This window comes from Lethenteron reissneri, chromosome 72 (assembly GCF_015708825.2).
Source record: "Lethenteron reissneri isolate LAM-NWPU_2019-01 chromosome 72, ASM1570882v1, whole genome shotgun sequence".
Lineage (NCBI taxonomy): Eukaryota > Metazoa > Chordata > Hyperoartia > Petromyzontiformes > Petromyzontidae > Lethenteron > Lethenteron reissneri.
The window spans coordinates 4,864,800-4,887,272 of record NC_083850.1 but is presented as its reverse complement, the minus strand read 5'-3'; the positions used below and the strand labels follow the sequence as shown (position 1 = coordinate 4,887,272).

The 22,473-nt window shown below is 45.6% G+C and overlaps 2 protein-coding genes and 1 long non-coding RNA gene across 3 annotated transcripts in view; 1 reads left to right on the top strand and 2 right to left on the bottom strand.

Moving 5' to 3' along the window:
• LOC133361338 (zinc finger protein 208-like) overlaps nt 1–22,473 on the top strand; it is a gene marked incomplete at both ends in the record, with an annotated part of 534,864 nt that overhangs the window by 75,803 nt on the left and 436,588 nt on the right. The window lies entirely within an intron of this gene.
• The window catches only part of LOC133361306 (oocyte zinc finger protein XlCOF6-like), a gene marked incomplete at its 5' end in the record, with an annotated part of 253,533 nt that overhangs the window by 23,702 nt on the left and 207,358 nt on the right, over nt 1–22,473 (bottom strand). The window lies entirely within an intron of this gene.
• LOC133361302 (uncharacterized) lies at nt 388–21,095 on the bottom strand. Its single transcript, XR_009757353.1, has 3 exons — nt 21,034–21,095; nt 8,933–8,974; nt 388–418 (listed from the first exon to the last, which is right to left on the bottom strand). It is a non-coding gene; the product is annotated as an uncharacterized LOC133361302 (long non-coding RNA).

The following is a 22,473-nucleotide window of genomic DNA, read 5'->3' as shown; positions in this document are numbered from 1 at the left end:
AAAAAGTTCAGGGATTGGGATTTTGGAGGATCTGAAGGAGGCATTTGTGGAAATGAATACAATGGCAGAGAACAGAACAGAGTGTACTGCTAACATGGCCGGTCGAAATGGCGTCACATTCAACGATATTTTTGGAAGGTGAGGTTCTCACATTGTGTGACGACATGACCTTGCCATTCAAGGTTATCCAATGTGAAGGTTTTATCACCAAGTTTAGGCCAACCTCTTTATCAATTTGCCCGCGTTGATATCGGTTAAATAATAACAATCACACAACTTTTTTCCAAACATTAATTTATATTGGATCATCTTGAGAAAAGTTACTGTGAATCCATGATAAAGATAGACAGACCGAGATAATGCCTTACTAATCTTTAGGTAGCTTGGTAAAAAAAACCCGGTCACAGAAATTCAAGTTCTGCATTCACACATACAGGTAAAAATATAGTACATTACATTTTATATCAACAACATTTTGCAGTGCTATATGTTAGAATGCTTTGGAGATACAAACGATAGAAAAATATACATTTAAAAATGTTAACATGTTTATTTTATGCGTAAATATGGTACTTATTTAGACGAATATATGTTGGAAATAACGAATAATTAATGCTTATTGCTGATTTTTTCACGACTTGTATTATTATATATAATGATAATTTCTAAGACGCCTCGAAACAATCCCTATCAGTGTCACGTATGTAAAGGAGCATGTAAGCGGGAAACAACAGAGGGAATAGACACAAAATAGAGAACTAGAAAGAGAAGGCCGTTTATACAAATAGATCTTTAGCTAATACATAAACGTCTCAAACTACTGTGAGTTCCTGACCTCTAAATTTAGGGAATTCAATAGCTTGGGTGCTGTACAAACAAAAGCACAGTGGTAGCCCAGTTTTGAACCCTCCATCATGGATTATGCTGAGTAGGGCACGATTCATGGATCTCAGAGATCCCAGTGGCCAGATAGTGGAGCATATGACTGGATATTGAGGCTTGTGGCTGGATAGTGGAGTGTGTGGCTGCATAATTGAGTTTGTGGCTGGATCACGGAGTGTGTGGCTGAATCAACTCCTATATATAAGCTGCATTATGCCAATTTGCAGCCCTGGACCCCAGTATGATGAATCTGAAACTCAATTCGCTTTTAAAACAGAAGCCAAGGTAGAGACATCAGCACAGGTCAGACATGGTCATGAAGAGGAGTGTGAGTGAGCCTCAAACGGCCACATTTTGGACATACTTTATGCTATTCAGGAGGTTACTTGGGGCTCTCGAGAGCAAAGCATTTAAAAACGAGCACGTGGACGAGATTATCAGCATGTTCATATAAAAGGAATGTGGTGCCACTTGGGTAAAATTCATTGAATAGAAGAATTATGTCCGCAAAACTCTTGTGACATGTGAACGAAAAGTTGAAGACTGATCCAAGAAGACACCAAGATTTCTAGCTTCGTTTGTTAGATAGACATCATGACGATGGATCACCAGATTGATGGGGGGTAAAGTCGGACAGCTGGTGGGGGTGGGCAATTAGAGGGATCTTGCTTTCATCACCGTTAGCTTAGAGAACATTCTGCCACATCCAATAGTTTATGAGAGACTGCGAAGAAGTGAGCACACATGCCAATTACACAGACTCTGATCCCAATTAAAAATAGATTAATGTGTCATCCATGTACCAATAGTAGCATAGCCCTTGACGTTTTAAGCGAATCTCCAAGCAGGACCACGTACACACTGTATAAACTGTGACCGAGAACAGATCTTAAAACCGCCCATAGACGATTTTGCAAGGAAGGAGTGGAATCATTGCAAGCCAATGTCTGGGACCCCTATAAAGAGTTTCAAATGCTCTGATCAAGAAGACTAAAATCTGCGCTCAGATCAAGGAGAACGATAAAGCTTGCAAAGCTTTTTATTTGGAGACGTTAGCAAATAATTGACGACCCTCACCAGAGATGTATTGGTGCTACATCCTGGTCTAAAACCTGACTGAAATGGACCAAGCAAGTTGTTTAAGGACAAATGTTGATGATACAGTGTGGTCACTGCTGGTTACACCAACCCACGGGGGATTATTCTGTCCGTCGTCCATTCCAAATTTGAGAGGGGTGGGTGGGGCTGGGTAGAGAGGGGAAGGTGGGGAGGGAGGGGCTTGGTTGGGAGGGTAGGGTGGGGAGGGGCCAGTGATAGGGAGGATGGGGCTGCATGGGGAGGGGAGAGTGGGGAGGGGCTGGGTGGGGAGGGTGGGGAGGGGCTGGGTGGGGAGGGTGGGGCTGGGTGGGGGGTGGGAGGGGTTGGGCTGGGTGAGAAGGGGCTAGTCACCCCGTGTTGCCCTTATAAAACTTAACGTTTAACAGGTAGGAACAACAGGTTGCACACTGCCAACTAGGGATTATTTGTCTGTCGTGCATCGGAATGCAGCCTACCCATGCCCCCCCCCCCCACCGACCACCGAGCAGGGCCACGATTGGTTGAGGATGTCGGGGAGGGTGGGGGGAAGTTAAACACACCCAATCATCCAACTCCCCCCCCCCCCCACAAACGCCGAGCATGGGCCGCCATTGAAAGAGGTGGGGTGTAAACACGCCCACTCATGCAATCCCCACCGAACACCGAGCAACGCCGCGATTGGTTGACAATGTCGGGGAGGGTGGGGGGAAAAGGGTAAACATGCCCACTCATCTAACTGCCCCTCCCCCTGAACGCCGCGCTGAGTGTGTGTGAGTCTGAGAGTGTGAGAGTGAGTGTGTGTGACTCTGAGAGTGTGAGAGTGAGTGTATGTGTGTGTGAGTCTGAGAGTGTGTGAGTGAATGTGTGTGTGTGAGAGTCTGAGAGTGTGAGAGTGAGTGTGTGTGAGTTTGCGAGTGTGAGAGTGAGTGTGTGTGTGAGTCTGAGAGTGAGTGTGAGAGTCTGAGAGTGTGAGAGTTAGTGTTTGTGTGAGTCTGAGAGTGTGAGAGTGAGTGTATGTGTGTGTGGCTCCTGCCACCATGAGGGGCTCCTGCCACCATGAGGGGTGGACAGTCCTATTCTCGGGGCAGGAGACTGCCAAATAACAGGGTGTGGGCTCTTCTCTGAACAAAATAATGAAGGGGGCGTGGGAGTGTGGCGGTGAGGTGTGGGAAGCTGTAAGCCCCAGGATACTTTGGGCTCGCCTTCCCATAAACCGGAGGCGAGAAGTGGTGGTCGTGGTTACTTATGCCCCCACCGAAGACGAACATCCATGGAGGGATGCAGGCAAAGCTGAGTCAGATGACATCTATAACCTCCTGTCACAGGTGCTGGCTAAAGTGGCCACTCAGGACAGAGTCATCTTGTTTGGTGAGTTGGTCATAATGCTGCCACCTGGTCTGGAGTGATTGAAAGGCATGGGCCAGATCAGCTCAATAACAATGGTAGGAGGCTGCTAGATTTTTGTGCAGCCCATGGGCTTGTAATTACACACAACATCATGGATGCATGCCGGTTCCAAGAAAGAACATCTGCTGGACTGCATAGTGACGGACCAGCGGATGCGAGCCCATGTATTTGACACCAGGACCTAACGTGGAGCTGATCTGCCCTCTGACCATCGACTGTAAAATGCGCCTGCCATTCTTCCACTTCGGTGGTGGGTGTACACCCAGGACCCCATTCCAACCTAAAGTGACCTGGTCTCAGTTAGCTGATGAAAGTTGCAAGCGAGAATTTCATCATCGCTTGCAGCTGGGGTTGGCATCATCCCCCACTCCTCCTGATGTCGAGGGTAAATGGGCGAGGTTTAGGACTGTGACTCATGCAGCTGCAATGGCTGCTTTGGGTACGCGGTCCAGACCTCCCCAGAAAGACTGGCTGACAGAGGAGGTGTTCAGGTTAGTTGAGAAAAAGCGAAAGGCCCACTCTCATCGGCTACAGAATCCCACGTCAGAGAATGAGGAGGTTTACCGCAGCCTTCGCTCGGAGGTTCGGAGAGCCGTAAGGCGCTGCAAGGATGGGTGGTGGTCGCGGGCTGCTAAGGAGATGGAGTCTGCCTCAGTGGCCCGCAATCACAACTCACTATTTAATTCCATCAAAAAAGTAACCTGCAGCACCACACCTATTACCATCATTAGGGGAAAAAACGGTGATCCAATCTCCGACTCCCAGGAACAGGTTTGCAGATTTGCTGAGCATTTCTGAGGTCCTGGGGAGGGGAAATCCCTCAGCCAGGAAAACATCATGGCACACAGTGGGGATAACCCTGCTGAGGCTGGGGTGCCTCAAATATTGGAAGAGGTCACTCCCTGTGAGTGGCTGGTTGAGGTGCCATCTGTTGAGGAAATACTGAATGCGATCCGGAGTCTGAGACCAGGAACGGCACCGGGCAGAGATGATCTCCCAAGCGAAATGCTCAGAGAGGGTGAAGTTTGTGCACAAACTGCCCTATATGACATCATAACAACAGTCTGGACCGCTGGGCGGGTTCCGCAGGATTGGAAGGATGCCCTGGTAGTCCCCCTCTTTAAGAAGGGGGACCGCACAGACTGTAACAACTACAGGGGCATTTCACTCCTCAGTGTGCCGGGAAAGGTCCTGGCAAGGATTATTCAACATCGCCTTACTAGGCACGCCAAGGAGAGGCTTGCGGAGCCCCAATGCGGTTTCAGGAAAGGGCGGTCCTGCACAAATGCCATATTTTCTGTCCGTCTGCTAGAGCAGAGGTGTAGGGAATTTCAACAAGACCTACATCTCTGCTTTATTGACCTGGTCAAGGCCTATGATACCATCAGTAGGCCTGGGCTCTGGGTTGTTCTTCGTGCTTTCAGAGTCCCTGACCCTCTGCTCATGATCATTAAGGACTTTCATGATTGTGAGCGGGCCCGGGTTAAACTACGTGGCCGGGAATCAGAGCCTTTCCCTGTACACCTTGGCGTGCGACAGGGATGTCCTCTGGCTCCCACATTATTTAACATCTATTTTGACCACGTAGTTCGTGAAGCCTTCAATCGCTGTACCGGGGGAATATCCATTAGGTACAGATATAATGGGAGGCTGATCGATGCACGGGTGCGATTAAGGGATGGCTCCCTATTGGTCAACCACGTTATGTATGCCTATGATTTGGTAATAGCTGCTCATTCAGAGGTGGAGTTGGAGGCGCTGCTGCTGAGACTGGAGCATACCACTAAGAGGTGGGGCCTTACCATCAGCCCCACCAAAACAAAGCACCTGCCTGGGTATTTTGTACCATCGGACACTTCAACCCCAAAACTCCCATTCGGTGATGGGGCAGTAGTGGAGAGAGTGGAGAGTTTCCCATACCTGGGCAGTGTGCTTATGACTGGCTCCAGTTTAACAGCAGAGGTCTCACTCCGAATCAGATGAGTGGCATTATCTTTTCATCGGTTGCGTAACGCTGTGTGGAAGCGACTTGGTCTGTCGCTCCACACGAAGCTTCAAGTCTTCTCGGCCACAGTCATTCCCTCCCTTCTCTACGCTTGTGAAACGTGGACCCCCCTAATGGAGCATCTTTGCCGGTTGGAAACATTTAGGCTGGCCTTCCTCCGATTCATCCTGGGTTTAACCAGGCTGGATTATGTGAGGAGCTCACAAATCCTTGAAAGATCTGGGCAATGTCCCAACGGAGAGCTCCTCCGGCAGGCAAGGCTGCGTTGGCTGGGTCATGTAGCCCGCATGCCCAGCCACGGTATGCTAAAACAGCTTTTGTTCGGCCGGATTGAGGGGGCTAAACGGATGTGTCACGGGCTAGAGAAGAGATGCAGTGATGTAGTACAGGAGGACGTGGAGCTGAGTGGACTTGCCGATGACTGGTACCAGCGGTGTCAAGATCGGCCTCTGTGGAGGAGGCTCGTGAAGGACGCTACTGGGCAGTTGGAGGCAGTCACCCTCCAACAACAACGGAGGGTGGAGGAGCTATGCTCACAACAACGAGCAAAGCGCCGGGTGGCTAAAGCACAGCAACTTGGCACAGTAGGGGGCACAGGTGGTGCATCAGCCAGTCATCTCGGTCATCTCAGTCAGTCGACCCGTGGAACCTGTGTCTGCCCCGTGACCTCCTGCCAGCGGGCGTTCGACACTTCACGTGGCCTCAAGGTGCACATGGCCTGGCACAAGCGTTGTGGTGACGTCACTGCATCTTAGTGGTGAATGGCGGTTGTTGTTGTGTGTGTCTGAAAGTGTGAGCGTGAGTGTGTGTGTGTGAGTCTGAGAGTGAGAGTATGTGTGTGTGAGTCTTAGTTACCTAGAGTGTTATACAGGTAGGAAGAACAGGTTCCACACTGCCCACCAGGAATTATTTGTCTGTCTGTCGTGCATATCCGGAATTTCACCCACCCATGCACCTCCTCACCAAACATCGAGCTACGCCACGATTGGTTGACGATGTTGGGGAGGGTATGGCGGAAGGGTAAACACGCCCACTCATCCAACTGCCCCCTCCCCCCTGAACGCCACGCTGTCCAACCAAGTTCCTGCCTGCCCACTCCGAAGGAACGTGTAACCTACTCACGCCGGCTTGTGCCCGCCCTCACAGTCAGGCATATTTGCGGAATACACCACGCCGCCGTTGACCCTCGCCATTGACCGAGCAACCCAATGTTACTACCAGCTCCCTCCGCAGGAATGTGTTTAACAAACATGGGAGATTTAAATTTGGACATAAATTGTGGTGCCTTTAACAAGAGGTGGGTGGATATCTGGAGGTATCGGCACAATTGAGGTTGGCAGTCATTGTGAACAAATTGTGCTGATTTTATAAAGAAAAAATTGTGAATGAATTGCAATGAACAGTAGAGATTACAATTTAAGATACTGGCCTGTATTCAGAGGTGATTAACAATGAATATTTTTTTCATTAAACCTAGTGGCAATTAGGCGGGCAGATGGTCAGATGTCGTTAGAGATATGACATCCTTGTAGTTGTGGAGTGATGTCTTAAAAAGATGTCGCTAAATGAAAAAAAACATGACTTCCTCCAGACCCGCTAAGATTGAAGAACCATTGATTTAATCATCCATAGCTCGTCTGAATGCAATGGGAAGGGCTTAGTGGTAGAAATCAGTAAGGTCTTGAGAGGATTTAGATTTAATGGGATCATAATGTGTATGTAAACACATTCCTGCGGAGGGAGCTGGTAGTAACATCGTCAACCAATTGCGGCGTAGCTAGGTGTTCGGTGGGGAGGTGCATGGGTAGGAGGAATTCCGGATATGCACGACAGACAGACAGACACATAATCCCTGGTGGGCAGTGTGGAACCTGTTGTTCCTACCTGTACAACACTTTAGGTAACTAAGACTCACACACACACTCACTCTCACACTCTCAGACACACACACACACACTCTTACACTCTCAGACTCACACACACACACTCACTCTCACACTCTCAGACTCACACACTCACTCACCCTCACACGCTCAGACTCACACACACTCACTCTCACACTCTTAGACTCACACACACACATTCAATCTCACTCTCAGACTCACACACGCACACTCACTCTCGCACTCTCAGATAACAACAACAACCGCCATTCGCCACTAAGTGGCGGTGACGTCACCACGACGCTTGTGCCAGGCCATGTGCACCTTGAGGCCACGTGAAGTGTCGAACGCCCGCTGGCAGGAGGTCACGGGGCAAACCCAGGTGCCACTTGTCGACTGACTGAGATGACCAAGATGACTGGCTGATGCACCACCTGTACCCCCTACTGTGCCAACTTGCTGTGCTTTAAGCACCCGGCGCTCCGCTCGTTGTTGTGAGCGTCGCTTCTCCATCCTCCATTGTTGCTAGAGGGTGACTGTCTCTAACTGCCCAGTAGCGTCCTTCACGAGCCTCCTCCACAGAGGCCGATCTTGACACCGTTGGTACCGGTCATCGGCAGGTCCACTCAGACTCACACACACAATCACCCTCACACTCTCAGACTCACACACACACATACACTCACTCTCACACTCTCAGACTCACACACATACACTCACCTTCACACTGTCAGACTCACACACACTCACTCTCACACTCTCAGACTCACACACACACACTCAGCGTGCCGTTCGGGGGGGAGGCGGTTGGATGAGTGGGCATGTTTACCCTTCTCCCCCACCATCTCCGACATCGTCAACCAATCGTGGTGTTGATCGGTGTTCGGTGGGGAGGGGATTGCATTACTGTGCATGTTTACACCCCACCCCTACCATTGGCGGCCCCACCCCTCCCACCCCCCATGCAGCCCCACCTTCCCCACCACTGGTCCCTCCCCACCCTACCCTCCCAACCAGGCCCCTCCCTCTCCACCCTCCCCTCTCCACCCAGCCCCACCCACCCCACCCATATTTGGAATGCACGACGGACAGAATAATCCCCTGTGGGCTGGTGTAACCAGGAGGTTACTACCAGTAAAAGCAGTCTCCTTAAAGAGCACGTAAAGGCAAAGGCTTCAGTAATTGTAGTGTAGTTTAGCATATAGTAAGACAAATGGCATTGCGGTAAGGAGAGTCACCAAAGTAAGCACATCTTGGAAATGACTGCACAGTGATTAGATGAGCCTATATAAAGGTCATTGACTGGAAAGCCAATGGATCATACTTATTTCAGGGTATGTCCGAGGGTGTGAGTCGGGCCAAACAACTCAAGAATGGAAAGGAAGTGTGTTACTGAATAATGTATTTGTGCATTTCCATGAATGTTAACAGCTGCAAATAACAGAATCCAGAAGCAAGCCGCTTAGAGGAGATCATTGGTGGTCGATAAAGGAGTATGATTGAGCAGAATTGCAGCAATGGCTGCACAGTCCTACAATGTACATACACCTTCATATATATGCATACGTTGGCTTGCAAATATCTATGCACCATTGTTAATAATTACTGCAAAGTTATCATATTAACCTGCATTAATAATATACATATTCCTAACTGAGTAGCGAAGCATGGGATTTACCTCATAGTGTGTTGCCCTCTTTTCAGCCGTCGCACACTTCGCCTGGATATATCCATGAACACATGCATCCGATGATGAAAACATTAATACACATTCTGGGGAGCATGTATTATACAATGCAATGGTTACTTAAGCTTATATACCTGTAACGTACATATAGAGCAATTAGTAAATTTTCACAAATCTGCGTTTTCACTTGAGCTCATCTTATATTGCTCTCAACAACTGTCCCCAACCACCACTACTTATTCCTATGTGGGCACACTCCCCCCTTCCACAGCCTCCACTACTACCCCATACGTTTTAAGTCTCAAGGATTACGCTTGAGACTCACATTTTGTCACGATCGTTAGTATCTCATGGCCATCCAATGTAATCTCATGTTTATTATTTTTTTCTGTTGTAAATAACTCACTCAATCATACTGTCTGATTCTTTCGGTAAAGTCACGTAGATAGAAAAATAATTAAAGAACACGACGTTTCATTCGCAACACAAGCGCTTAATATAGGCACGGGAGGGGGGGGGGTTAGAGTCGTTGCTGCAGGAGTTCACAGGGGAAAGGGGGGAGGGTTTGTGGAGCGACGGGTGGGGGATGGGGAAATTAGCATATCAATGACATTGAATTAGTAAACGAAAACAACACGGGTGTAAGAGTGAGAATCACAGCAGTTAAAATTTGACGTAGTTTATCACGCCCTTCCAATGATTGCTCAATCTGAATCATCTTCTCGATGAAAGTGTTGTCTTTGTTTGTATATCTGGATGGTTTCATGAACAAATGTCTGATAGCAGCCCGAGGGTTTGCAGGGCACCTTGGTCTCGGAAAAAAACTATGTTATGTGTGCCCACAGCATTGAAACAATGATCCGCCACAGTCGGGGTGTTGGTTCTACCCTCAGCTGTACTTAACTCAGCTCACTTGGTTTCTCTAATCAAGGACATCTCACTGTGCCGGATGATTTGCTTGTCAGTTTCGATGTAGTCTCTCTGTTCACCAATGTACCTGTATTTGACACCATTGTACTCATTGAAGACTTGGTCCAACAAGGACTTAATTCAGATGTACCAACTCTGGTAAGGTATTGTCTCACCAACACATACTTCACCTGGAATGGTACATTTTACAAACAAAATGAGGGTACCCCAATGGGTTCTCCCTTATCACCAGTGGTAGCGAATGTTTTCATGGAGAAATTTGAAACAGATGCCACCCAGACATCTACCCTATGTCCTTCCTTGTTGAAAAAAGTACATAGATGACATGTTCGTCATCATCCCACATGGCCTGCCAGCACTGAACCAATTTCTCAACTACATCAATCCCGTACTCCCATCTATCAAATTCACCATGGAAGATGGCTCGTTGAAACATTCGGTTTACAGGAAAGCCACCCACACGGATGCCTATCTAAAGCCTGACTCCCACCACCATCCAGCCCAGAAGAATTCGCTCATCAAAACACTACACCATAGGGCCCGTTGATGGACCCTGATTAATCCTTCATGATAGCCTTTTAATGTAGATAGAGGATTGTCGTCCCCACCGCTCTCCGGGGTCACTTAGTTTGCGTGCTGCATGAGGATAAGCTTTTGCACCTAAGTGTCCAGAAGTACCTCTTGACACTGCACCATGACTATTATTGGCCGGAGATGACTGCTGATGTCTTCAGATGGATCCAAGGATGTGTTGAATGTGCGCGCAGGAAACCGCCGCAGCAGAAGTTCCATCCGCCACTGCAATCCATTTCGGGCCCTTTCCGGCCACTCCACGAGGGAATACATTTATTTTAGTGAGGGTAGAATATTTTTCCCGATGGCCTATGGCTTGGCCGCTGTCTGACCAATTGGCGGCCTCCATTGCGGAGGCGTCTTTGTATGTTTATGTGATGGACAAGGAAGCCCTGGAACAATTGCTCACTTACCAGGGGTACAATTTCTCGTTAAAATTGCTGCGTGAGGTTGGCGACGCCTTGGGTACTAGGAAAATTAGGACGTCACCATACCACCCGCAGATGGATGGAATGGTGGAGTACCTGAATAGAACTTTGACCTCCATGCTCTCTCAGGCAGTCGACTTCGGGCAGGCGGATTGGGATTTGCATGTGCCGAGTGTGTTGGCCATGTACAGGATGGCCCCTCATGCTTCCACGGGATTTTCGCCGTTTTTTCTCATGTATGGAAAGGAGAATGTGCCCTCATAGATGCCCAATTGAGTTGATCACTGGATAAAGAAAAGTCCAAATTGTCTGAGCATGTGCAAATTTCCTTACAGCGCATTTCTATGGCTCGAGAGGTGGCCAGAGTTAACACCGCAAAATCACAAGCGTGCAATGAACATAATGCAGGGAAACGGGATCACGTGTTGTTGTAATCCATCGGCGACAGAGCATGGTTAAATTTCCTCCATGTGCTGGTTGGTACATCTCCTAAGTTACATAAGTCCAGGCACGGACCCGTGGATGTGGTTGAGGTGAAACGTCCACAATGTGTGCATATCAGGGTGGGCCATCGCCGTTGGTTCGTCCATCCTTCTCGTTTGAAGCCGTTTGTCCCTCAACGTACTGCCTCGTCATCTCCAACGATTGGGCTGCCGGTGTCTGATGTGTCTGACGGGTCGGTGATGGTGCATTCGGAGGGCATGTGCTGTGCTGTCCACAGCTTCCGGGACTGTGCCTGTGGACGGGGCTCGGGACCTCGCCAGGATCGGCTGCTGCTGCTGATTCTGCTGCTCTTGTGCCTCCCGTGCCACAGTCCATCGCACCTCCATTCGATCCGGTGGCTGGGGTGCCACCCGAGCAGGACTAGGAAGCCGTCCCCGTTGATGGACCAGGGTTGCTCGGTCCGAATTTGATGGTTCCATTGATCCTTGCTCTGGTGTGCTCTGGAATGTCGGAGTGTCTAGGGCAGGGGTCCTCAAACTACGGCCCGCGGGCCACATGCGGCCCGCCGAGGACATTTATCCGGCCCGCCGGGTGTTTTTGCCGCCGCTGCCTGTCTGTTACTTTTTTTCTACATGAGAAGGACGGTCATTGGTGGAAGAGGGAGAGGGGGCGGAGTTCCCCCAATCAGACTGCATTGATGGGCAGTGCAGTCTGTATGTCTCTGTGTGGGCAAAGTTATTGCTGGTATATTGTTTTTGTAGCACTATATATATTGGTATTTTACTAATAGCAATTTTGACTCCCTAGGAAACAATAATGTCAAGAAAGAGAAAAATTGACTCGGAGTGTAGGATGTTCAAATAACAGTGGACTTATGATTACTTCTTCAAGCAGTACAAGGAAAGAGCTGTGTGTCTGATATGCCAGAATATAGTGTTTGTGTTCAAAGAATACAATTTACGTCGACACTATGAAACTCAACATAAAGATAAATATGATTGTTTGGTCGGAGAAGTGAGAAAAGATAAAATATTAAAACTGAAAAATATATTAACAACTCAGTAAAATACTTTTGTAAAGCAGAAGCAGATAAATATTTCATCACTGCGAGCAAGTTTTCAAGTTGCCAAGCTAATAGCATGCACTGGCAGACCATTCGTGGAGGGAGAATTTATTAAGGAATGCCTTCTTTCTGTTGCCAAAGAGATGTGTCCAGAGAAGGCCGATTTATTTAGTACAGTGAGTCTTTCAGGACCTACAATTACACGGCGGATTGAAGAAATGGGAGACAATTTGCATCAGCATTTGCAAAACTCCACAAAAAAACTTTCCTATTTTTCCTTGGCACTCGACGAAAGCAATAATGTTCGTGATTCTGCACAACTTCTAATTTTTATTCGTGGGACGAATGACTATTTCGAAGTCACAGAAGAGCTTGCTGCACTGCAAAGCATCAAAGGAACATCTACAGGAGAGGATATCTTTCGATTTAAAGCTTTCGTGACTGCAGGGATTCATCTTCTTGGTTTTTTCGGTAAAGTCACATAGAAGGAAAATAATAAAATAATAAAACATTATAAAATAATTCTCACGACGTTTCGGCCACAACACAAGCAGCCGTCCTCAGGTGAAAACCAGGTCTGTCGGGGAGACAGCGTCTGAATGAAACAGCACACGAGCTTGGAGCATATATAAGCTGGGTTGGAAACGGGGGAAAGAACGCCTTGACAAAATAATTTGCATATCAAGAGGAATTTAGCATATTTATGGGAAATGCAGGAATGTGATTAGTACTACATATGCCCGTGCTGCATATGTAGTACTAATAACATTCCTGCATTTCCCATAAATATGCTAAATTCCTCTTGATATGCAAATTATTTTGTCAAGGCGCTCTTTCCCCCGTTTCCAACCCAGCTTATATATGCTCCAAGCTCGTGTGCTGTTTCATTCAGACGCTGTCTCCCCGACAGACCTGGTTTTCACCAGAGGACGGCTGCTTGCGTTGTGGCCGAAACGTCGTGAGAATTATTTTATTATGTTTTATTTTGATTATTTTATTACTTCCCTTCTACGTGACTTTACCGAAAGAACCAAGAAGAGAGGATATCTATGAAAAGGTTTGCCAAACTGTGAATAGTTTGGAGCTGAACTGGGCTAAACTAGCCAGTGTGACAACTGATGGTGCCTCTAGCATGGTGGGGTCTAAGAAAGGAGTAATTGCTAGCATTAACCAAGAGATGGACAAACATAACCATTCTCATCCAATAGCCATACATTGCCTCATCCACCAACAAGCGCTGTGTAGTAAATCACTGAAGTGGGACTCTGTTATGAAAATTGTGGTATCTTGTGTTAACTTCATTAGAGCTCATGCACTAAACCACAGACAATTTCAGGAATTTCTGTCTGAGCTAAATGTTGACTATGAAGATGTTTTGTATCACACAGAAGTCCGTTGGCTGAGTCGAGGGAGAGTTTTGAAACGTTTCTATGACTTCCACAGATTACAGCTTTTCTGCTTTAAAAAAAACAAAGAAGTACCAGAGCTCAATGATGCAGAATAAAAATGGCACATTGCCTTTCTGACAGATGTAACAGAGCTACTCAACAGTTTCAATGTGCAACTTCAAGGAAAGGGGAAGCTCATCTGTGATATGCAATCACATGTCAAAGCATTTGTAGTAAAATTAGGCCTCCTCATCAAACAAGTGAAGGAGGAAAACTTCTGCCATCTCCCCACAACTCAAAATCTGTTAGCGGAAAAACCACTGGTTGCATTCCCAAACAAAACATGTGTGGATTCACTGGAAAAATTGCAAAAGGAGTTCCAATTTGGATTTAAAGAGCTTCATCTCCATGAACAGGACATACAGCTTTTCCGTAATCCATTTTCTATTGACATTGAAAATGTGGATACAATTTACCAAATGGAACTGGCTGAACTGCAGAATTGTGACTCTCTGAAAGACGCATTCATGTCAAGCAGCCTTCATAATTTCTATGCATCTCTCCCCTCTGAGACATATCCTCATCTCAGGAACCATGCACTCAAAATGGCAACCATCTTTGGCAGCACTTATGTCTGTGAACAGACTTTTTCCAGAATTAAACATTTGAAATCTCCAACCAGATCTAGACTAACGGATGCACACTTGCATCACTTGTTACGACTAGCAGTGACAAATATGGAACCGGACATTGACTATCTCATTAGCCAAAAGCAGGCCCATAGTTCCCATTGAAATACTGGCAAGTTTGTTGATTTAACTTTACTTGTTCTTCATTTTAAATATTGTATTTGTACCCGTTTTGTTTCTTCACTTCAAAATAAGATATATGCAGTGTGCATAGAAATTTGTTCATAGTTTTTTTTTTAACTATCGTCCGGCCCTCCAACGGTCTGAGGGACAGTGAACTGGCCCCCTGTTTAAAAAAGTTTGAGGACCCCTGGTCTAGGGTGTTGTGTTCTGTTCCCTTCCTCCCTTGTGCCCTTATATCCCCTCCTCGCCGTGTCCCCTCGTATTGTGGGTTGATTTATCTACGCGTTGTCCTGCTCTTTAAAGCACATGTCAAGAGTCCTCTTTTACACCTCTTTTACTATGCACATATGGGCTCTTACATGTTACTTGAATATTAGTCGGAATGACTACCTTTTTTTATTATGGGGCGGAGGGGGGTGATGTAATGAGAGAGTGACATCTGGTTGATAATGGAAAGCACGGGTACAGGCACCATTATAACATTATCCAATTCCCAAAGGGGAATGTATCTAGGCCAAAGATGAAGGGCGGGGACGGCCGAGAAATTCTGAGAACTGGCTAGAAGGTTTCATGAGAGGGCGTGGACAGAAGTGGAGCCTAGCCGCACTGCGGCAATATAATCGGAGGCGGAGGAGGACTCGTGGTCGGTGTGTGGAGTCCTGGGTCCGGACTGCATCACTGCTCGCCATCATCCTTCTACGTGGGCTCACCCGAAATATATTTTTCCAAGACGAAGGTACTCTGCAAACCCACTGGCCATCAGCAGAGATTTGTTCATAAAGCCATCCAGATGTATAAACACAGACAAAACTTCACCCGAGAAGGTGGGTACAACGTGAGCAATCATTGGAAGGACGTTATTAACCAGGTAAAGTCTTAGCTGACTGTGATATTTCATAGTGCAGCAGCCAATGCTGCAGATCTTGTTGGCCTCGATTTGTTGCTTTTTTTGTTGCCCGGTTCTTTGACATTGACATGATAGAGCCGCCTCACATTTAAATGCCAATCTCTTACATTTACATCAAATTCCATCTCTAGCTCTGCCCATTTACCTTTTGGTTGAGCCCACCTCAAATCTATATACAGTGAGGGAAAAAGTAGTTGATGTCCTGATGATTTTGTACGTTTGCCCACTGACAAAGAAATGATCAGTCTATAATTTAATGGTAGGTGTATTTGAACAGTGAGAGACAGAATAACAACAAAAAAATAAATTTATAACATTTTTGACATGTGTTTTTCTGGATGTTGTTGTTGTTATTCTGTCTCTCACTGTTCAAATGAACCTACCATTAAAATTATAGACTGGTCATTTTTTTTGTCAGTGGGCAAACGTACAAAATCAGCAGGGGATCAAATAATGTTTTCCCTCACTGTAACCTCTTGTTGCAGCAGCTCTTTCGCTATATTTAGCCTCAGCAGCTATCCTGCTGTATTTATCTCACCTAATGACGAATGCTTGTGTTGCGATTGAAACGTCTTGATCTATTATTTTGTCTACCTACGTGACTTTACCGAAAGAACCAAAGAGATGTGATAAAAAGCGTCCAATATAATTTCAGGATTGAACTTTCTGGTGGTAATTAGGCGTGCAAAATGGACAGATGTCGTTTGAGACATGACATCGTTGTAGTTGGGGAGTGATGCCTTAAGGAGGTGTTGCTAAATGACGTTATGTTTGGCCGTTATCTCCAACTCTGAGTTGCATTTCCCTGTTGGATGCCTTGCATTAATGGGCCGGGGTCTAACTAACATGGCCACCTCTGCTCTCTTAGCTTTGATGTATTGATGGTTCTTACTGTTTTATGGGCTGTGTGTCTCACTGGCACGGCCACTATTGCGGTGGTTCTCTTGCAATGACATGCTTGCCTCTCACAGCGCAGTGGCCAGCGCCGCAGCTTGTTACACATAGACATTACATCAACAATCTCCCCAATCTCTCTCCCTAATCTCTCCCATTAACATAGTGCTAATCTCCCATTAACACTACTGCTGTGCACATGTGCGGCGATGGTGCTCTTATGCGGCGATGGCAGCTCATTTACTTTGACATGTTAATCTCTCTCCCTAATTTCCCCTATTAACACAACTGATGTTCTTGCGTGCGGGGATGGGACTTTGTTCCAGTTCGGACCCTGCTTGCTCGCCCTTGGGCTACACCCCCCTCAAACATAGATAACCCCTTGTTGTAGCACCTCTATCGCTGTGTTCTTCCTGGTTCAGCAGTTCTACTGCTGGATTTTGTTTCGCCTGAGGACGACCGCTTGTGTTGTGATCGAAACGTCGTGATATATATATTATTTTCATTTTGTTTTTCTACCTACGTGACTTTACCAAAATAACCAAAGAGTATGGATTCTTGCAGTCACGAAAGCTTCAAAATCAAGAATGAACTGCCACTATGGGGAGGGTTTCCACACATCTGTTAGATCCTTCAACATACTGCGACACAAGAAGGCTCACCTGATCGAGTCGCTCACCTTTCTGAAGAGATGCCGCGACAACAAGGTAATACCGATCACATTTACACTTCTCCTAACACTAAACAGATATTGTTCAGAGTTAGCCTATCGCTAATCTCAGAGAGGATAAGACTGCTCCATTTTGAACTTGATCAATTAGACAAATGTCTCTTACAATCACACTTAGCATTAACAGATAAAATGTCCAATTCTGATTGGGACCTTGTAGATAACATGACTGTGTCTTCTGCCTCGACAATGTCAACCAAATGTAAAGTTAACTTGATTGCAAAATTCAACATCCTAGCAAAAAAGAAGCCTGATCCACACTTAGAAAATTTGGATATTAACAAGATTGTTATCAATCAGAGTTTAAGCCCAATTTCCGATAGCCTAAAATCGGTACTAGCTAGAGGGCTGAATTTTGCAGTCACCCCCAACCACATCCCAGTGGATTAGATCATTGCCCAGGTTGACGTAGCCCTCAAAGGTTTGGGACACATCCCAGCAGACGTGGCTAGATCTGAAATTGCCGCCATCCTCAAAAACGCTAAGAAACCCATTAGTAACATCAGCAGGGACGAGCGCTCTGAACTCGCTCAATTGAAAAAGTGAGATGACATTGTCATCCTCTCAGCCGACAAGGGCAACAACAAAATCCAGGACCATCTTAATGATGGCAGTTATACCAAAATCAACAAAAATCCTACCAACCGCCTGGCCACAAAAAACAACAATAGCATCACTAATTCGACTTCTCTAATCAAATAAACCAAGAAACTCTCCATAATACCTTCAGCTGCTAGACCAACCTGATTTTATGCCTTCCAAAAATCCATAAAGAAGGGACTCCACTCCGTCTTGTCGTATCCACCATCAACTCACCTACCTATAAACTGGCCCGATTTCTGTCTGAGACCCTGCTTCCATTCACGGACAAGACCACCTCAGCAGTACTTAACTCAGCTCACTTGGTTTCTCTAATCAAGGACATTTCACTGTCCCCAGATGGTTTGCTTGTCAGTTTTGATGTAGTCTCTCTGTTCTCCAAAGTACCTGTACCTGACACCATAGCAATCATTGACGACTTGGTCCAACATGGACTGAATCCTGATGTACCAACTTTGGTGAGGCACTGCCTTACCAACACTTACTTCATCTGGAATTGTACATTCTACAAACAAAATGAAGGTGCCCCTAGAGGTTCTCCCTTATCACCAGTGGTAGCGAATGTTTTCATGGAGAAATTTTAAACAGATGCCATCCCGACAACCACCCTATGTCCTTCCCTGTGGAAGAGATACATAGATGACACTTTCGTCATCTGGCCACATGGCTAGCCAGCACGGAACCCATTTTTCAACCACATCAATTCCATATACCCATCCATCAAATTAACCATGGAAGTGAAAAATGATGGCAAGCTACTTTTCCTGGATGTTCTGATCGAGAAGAGGCCTGATGGCTCGTTGGGACTTTCTGTCCACAGGAAAGCCACCCACACAGATTCCTATCTAAAGCCTGATTCTCACCACCATCCGGCCCAGAATAATTATCTCATCAAAACACTACACCATAGGGTCCATTGCATGTCCGACCATCACCACCTAGCCAGTGAACAGGAGCACGTACACCAAGCCCTCAAGATGAATGTATACTCAGACCACATAATCCGCAAAGTTGTATCCCCAACCATGGGGACACAACCATCTGAGGACCCAATCAAAACCATCACCTTGTCATACATAGCAGGTCTTACTAAAAATATTTCCTAAATCTTAAACAAACACAAGATCCAGGTACGATTCCGAAAATTACACAAAATCCGTGATTTGATCCCGTTTGTGAAGGATGTCATTCCTGACATGCAATACCCTGATGTCTTCAAACTAAGTTGTGTCTGTGGCAGCAGTTACATTGGAGAAACGAAACGATATGTCTCGGACCGTGTTCGCGAACACAAGGCAGATTTGAAACACGACAGAACCAATACATTTCAGTGGCTGATCACTGTTATAACGCGGTGGGCTCGCACGATATTGTTTTTTTCTGAGACCAAGGTACTCTGCAAACCTTCGGGCTACCATCAAACATTTGTCCATGAAGCCAACCAGATATATATTACCAGAAACAATTTCAACCGAGAAGATGGGTATAAGCTCAGCAATCATTGGAAGTACGTTATTAACCATGTAAAGTCATAGCTCGATGTGATGTTTTCATCCTTCCTGCTTTTAGGCTGTTATCTCCAACTCTCTGAGTTGCATTGCCCTGTTGGATGCCTTTGTATTAACGAGCTGGGGTCTCACTAACATGGCCACCTCGGCTCACTTCGCCTCGATGTATCGATGGTTCTTACTGTTTTATGGGCTTTGTGTCTCACTGGCACGGCCACTGCTGTGGTGGTTCTCTTGCGATGACAAGCTTGCCTCTCACAGTGCAGGGACCAGCGCCTCAGCTTGTTACACATAGACATGACATCAACTTGAAAATCTCCCCAATCCGGCGACAGATGAGCACAGAAGAGTGTGTCGTCCGTGTACCAATTTTAACATGGCCTTTTGTGTTGGAGCGAAGCTAAAATTGGGGCCATGTACACACTGAACAAAGTGGGGCTCAGCACAGATCTTAAAACTGCCCATAGTGACACGGTTTGCAAAAAAGGAGTGGAACCATTACAAGGCATTGTCCGAAACCACTTTCGTGAGTTACAACTGATTGAGGAAAATTCTATCGTCAGTTTTACTAAAAGCTGAACTAAGATTAAGGAGGAGAATGCTTAGAAAACCTTTGTTTGCTGACAGCAAATCATTGACGTCCCTCACCAGAGCTGTCTCAGTGCCGAACCCTGGTCTAAAACCTGACTGAAATGGATCAAGGAAGTTCTTTAAAGAAAAACGTTGATAAAACAACGTGGTCACTGTGCCCTCAAGCATTTTGAAAAAAATGGGATTTTTAAAAATGGAAAAAAATTGGTGCCCTTTCAATGAGGTGGGTGGAAATCTGGACGATTCGGAACCATTTGTATTGACAATCATCAAGAGCGAATGAATATTATTTTATGAGAAAAAAAGTGTTGTAATGAATTGCAATGGTCGTAGGAATTAGAAATAAAGCTACTGGCCTGGATTCAGAAGGTGATTAAAACTGGCAAATATAATTTTAGGAATAAACTTTATGGTGGCAATTAGGCGGGCAAAATGGACAGATGTCGCTTGAGAGATGACATCCTTGTTGTTGGGGAGTGATGTCTTAAAGAGATGTCTATAAATTATGAAACCTGACTTTCTCTAGACCTGCTCAGACTTACGAACCATTAATTTGACATGGGGAGGGCTTGTTCGTAAAAATCGGTTACATCTTGAGAGGAGGTACGTGATTTAAATGTGTAAAAGAGTGTCATTTTATGATAAAGTAGTCTTCTTAAAGTGGCAAGAAAAGGCAAAGTTTTCAGTAATTGATAAATAAGTAATGGAGTTTAGTGTATGGAAAGACATCTAGCATTGATGGGGAGAAAATGAGCAAAGATAAGGGCATCGTGAAGATTACTGCACAGTGATAAAAAGGGCTGCATCGATAATAGAAAGGTCGCTGACTGGAAAGCCATTGGAGCACATTTCTTCCAGAGTATGTCCGAAGGAATGAGTAGGGACTTGAACATGCAGCGTGAGACCAAACAACTGAAGAATGGCAAGTAAGTAAGCAACTGAGTAATGTAATGGGACATTTACGTGCACTTTCAAATCTACAAACAACATAAAGCAGTTGCAAGCCAGAGAGCAGATCAGGTGGTCGTAGGTTTAGGACTTTAGTAGAGCACAATTTGCCGCAATGAATGCACATTCCTGCAATCTACATATATCTTCAAATAAATGCATATGTTGGCATGCAAATATCTATGCACTATTGTTAATAATTACTTCACAGTTATCAGATTAACCTGCATCAATAAAATACATGTTGATGACTGGGTCGTGAAGTGTGGGTGTTACCTCAGATTCTTTTGCCTTTTTTAAAGCCTTCTCACGGTCAACCTGGATATAACCATGAAAACATGAATCGGATAATGAATACATTAAAACAACACTTTAAGAGAGCGTGAAGAAGAGAGCACCCAATCCGTGGACAGATGAGCACAGAAGAGTGTGTCGTCCGTGTACCAATTTTAACATGGCCTTTTGTGTTGGAGCGAAGCTAAAATTGGGGCCACGTACACACTGAACAAAGTGGGGCTCAGCACAGATCTTAAAACTGCCCATAGTGACACGGTTTGCAAAAAAGGAGTGGAACCATTACAAGACATTGTCCGAAACCACTTTCGTGAATTACAACTGATTGAGGAAAATTCTATCGTCAGTTTTACTTAAAGCTGAACTAAGATTAAGGAGGAGAATGCTTAGAAAACCTTTGTTTGCTGACAGCAAATCATTGACGTCCCTCACCAGAGCTGTCTCAGTGCCGAACCCTGGTCTAAAACCTGACTGAAATGGATCAAGGAAGTTCTTTAAAGAAAAACGTTGATAAAACAACGTGGCCACTGTGCCCTCAAGCATTTTGAAAAAAATGGGATATTTAAAATTGGAAATAAAATTGGTGCCCTTTCAATGAGGTGGGTGGAAATCTTGAGGATTCGGAACCATTTGTATTGACAATCATCAAGAGCGAATGAATATTATTTTATGAGAAAAAAAGTGTTGTAATGAATTGCAATGGTCGTAGGAATTAGAAATAAAGCTACTGGCCTGGATTCAGAAGGTGATTAAAACTGGCAAATATAATTTTAGGAATAAACTTTATGGTGGCAATTAGGCAGGCAAAATGGACAGATGTCGCTTGAGAGATGACATCCTTGTTGTTGGGGAGTGATGTCTTAAAGAGATGTCTCTAAATTATGAAACCTGACTTTCTCTAGACCTGCTCAGACTTACGAACCATTAATTTGACATGGGGAGGGCTTGTTCGTAAAAATCGGTTAGATCTTGAGAGGAGGTACGTGATTTAAATGTGTAAAAGAGTGTCATTTTATGATAAAGTAGTCTTCTTAAAGTGGCAAGAAAAGGCAAAGTTTTCAGTAACTGATAAATAAGTAATGGAGTTTAGTGTATGGAAAGACATCTAGCATTGATGGTGAGAAAATGAGCAAAGATAAGGGCATCGTGAAGATTACTGCACAGTGATAAGAAGGGCTGCATCGATAATAGAAAGGTCGCTGACTGGAAAGCCATTGGAGCACATTTCTTCCAGAGTATGTCCGAAGGAATGAGTAGGGACTTGAACATGCAGCGTGAGACCAAACAACTGAAGAATGGCAAGTAAGTAAGCAACTGAGTAATGTAATGGGACATTTACGTGCACTTTCAAATCTACAAACAACATAAAGCAGTTGCAAGCCAGAGAGCAGATCAGGTGGTCGTAGGTTTAGGACTTTAGTA